The sequence below is a fragment of the Bison bison genome, unplaced genomic scaffold (assembly GCF_000754665.1).
Source record: "Bison bison bison isolate TAMUID 2011002044 unplaced genomic scaffold, Bison_UMD1.0 scf7180017864056, whole genome shotgun sequence".
Taxonomy (NCBI): Eukaryota; Metazoa; Chordata; class Mammalia; order Artiodactyla; family Bovidae; genus Bison; species Bison bison.
Window position 1 is genome coordinate 1,417,246 of NW_011494628.1, and position 2,506 is coordinate 1,419,751.

The following is a 2,506-nucleotide window of genomic DNA, read 5'->3' on the forward strand; positions in this document are numbered from 1 at the left end:
TGGGGGACATTGAACCTGATAATACTATCATGCCCACAAGAGGGTCCTCAGACTTGAAACCAGACTTGCTGGGAAGACGAGGTCCCTATGCTAAGAAGCTTTGTGGTGAAGATGTTGGGTGAGTCTTGCAGTGACTGGTCCCGGGTTCAGTGCACTAAGCTTTCAACTTCTCTAAATTAAAAGGTGGAGCATTAAAAAAAAAAAAGAATGCTACTCTGGGACTGTTATCATTTGAAAGGAAAAGAAGATTATCAAAGCGACTCTTGCAGAGAAGGTTTTTATGTTAATAGACAATCCACCAATTCTGACAATCACCACATCTTTGGAACTGGGAAGATATTGTCCCCTGTTTATGGACTGTCAAGTCGGCGAGATTCCCCAGAGACATCTGTGACCCCCATCTGGCTTTCCGAACATTCCCTGGCCTGGAAGTGGTTAGCAGAGAGGTAGCCCTGGGCAGTGAAAGCAGATGCTGCATTTCCACTAAATCCATAGTGAGTGGCTGGTTGGTTCACCGAGCAGGAAGAAAGGCATGAGCTGACTGCCTGTGTCATTTAAAAAGCCACACTTTCCACAGAAAACATTAAAGGGAAGAATTTTTTTAAAAACTGGTGTGTTTGTGTGTGTGTGCAGTGGTGGGAGGTGAGGAGTAAACAGGATATACACTGACAGTGGAAAAGAAAACTAGCAAGGGCCAGACAGAAGACAGAGCCCTCCGGTCATGGCTATGGTAACCTTCACCGGGTGTCTGCCCTGCGTCAACATCACCAATTAAAAGACGCTGGCTCCTTGGAAGAAAAGTTATGACCAACCTAGACAGCATATTAAAAAGCAGAGACATTACTTGACCTACAACGGTCCGTCTAGTCAAAGCTATGGTTTCTCCAGTAGTCATGTATGGATGTGCAAGTTGGACCATAAAGAAAGCTGAGAGCAGAAGAATTGATGCTTTTGAACTGTGGTGTTTGAGAAGACTCTTGAGAGTCCCTTGGAGAGGAAGGAGATCAAACCAGTCAATCCTAAAGAAAATCAGTCCTGAATATTCATTGGAAGGACTGATGCTGAAGCTGAAACTCCAAGACTTTCGCCACCTGATGCAAAGAGCTGACTCATTGGAAAAGACCCTGATGCTGGGAAAGATTGAAGGCAGGAGGAGAAGGGGACAACAGAGGATGAGTTGGTTGGATGGCATCATTGACTCAATGGGCATGAGTTTGAGCAAGCTCCAGGAGTTAGTGATGGACAGGGAAGCCTGGCATGCTGCAGTCCATGGGGTCACAAAGAGTCAGACACGACTGAGCAATTGAACTGAACTGAACATCACCAAACACTTTTCTCCTTTAATCCTCACAACCACTTCATAGAGAGACAAACCCATCTCACAGAGGAAACTGCCCTGGGAAAACCAACACCAAGGCCGTGCTGAGTGTAAAAAGTGGAGCCAGAACATAAAGCAACGAGTGCTTGATGAAAAAGCCACACAAACACTTACTTTACCATCCAGTGTGTGTGTACGTTAGTCACTGAGTCGTGTCCAACTCTTTGCAACCCCATGGACTGTAGTCAGTTAGGCTCCTCTGTGCATGGAATGCTCCAGGCAAGAACACTGGAGTGGGTCACCATTTCCTTTTCCAGATCTCCCAGCCTAGGGATCAAACTTGGGTCTCCCGCATCACAGACAGATTTTTTACCATTTGAGCCACTGTTCAGTTCAGTTCAGTAGTGTCCAACTCTTTGCTACCCCATGGACTGCCAGGCTTCCCTGTCCATCACCAACTCCCAGAGCTTGCTCAAACTCATGTTCATCGTGTCAGTGATTCCATCCAACCATCTCATCCTCCGTTGTCCCCTTATCCTCCCACCTTCAATCTTTCCCAGCATCAGTATCTTTTCCAATGAGTGGGTTCTTCTCATCAGGTGGCCCAAGTATTGGAGTTTCAGCTTCAGCATCAGTCCTTCCAATGAATATTCAGGACTGATTTCCTTTAGGATGGACTGGTTTGATCTCCTTGCAGTCCAAGGGACTCTCAAGACTCTTCTCCAACACTACAGTTCAAAGCATCAGTTCTTCGGTGCTCAGCTTCTTTAGGCCAACTCTCACATCCATACATGACCACCGGAAAAACCATAGCTTTGACTAGACAGACCTTTGGCAGTCAAGTAATGTCTCTGCTTTTTAATATGCTGTCTAGGTTGGTCATAGCTTTTCTTCCAAGGAGCAAGAGTCTTTTAATTTCATGGCTGCAGTCACCATCTGCAGTGATTTTGGAGCCCCAAAAAGTAAAGTTTCCCCATCTATTTGCCATGAAGTGATGGCTGGAGGAAGCACAAGCTGGAATCAAGATTGCTGGGAGAAATATCAATAACCTCAGAGACAGATGACACCATCCTTGTGGCAGAAAGTGAAGAAGAACTGAAGAGCCTCTTGAAAGTGAAAGAGGAGAGTGAAAAAGTTGGCTTAAAGCTCAGCATTCAGAAAACTAAGATCATGGCATCTGGTCCCATC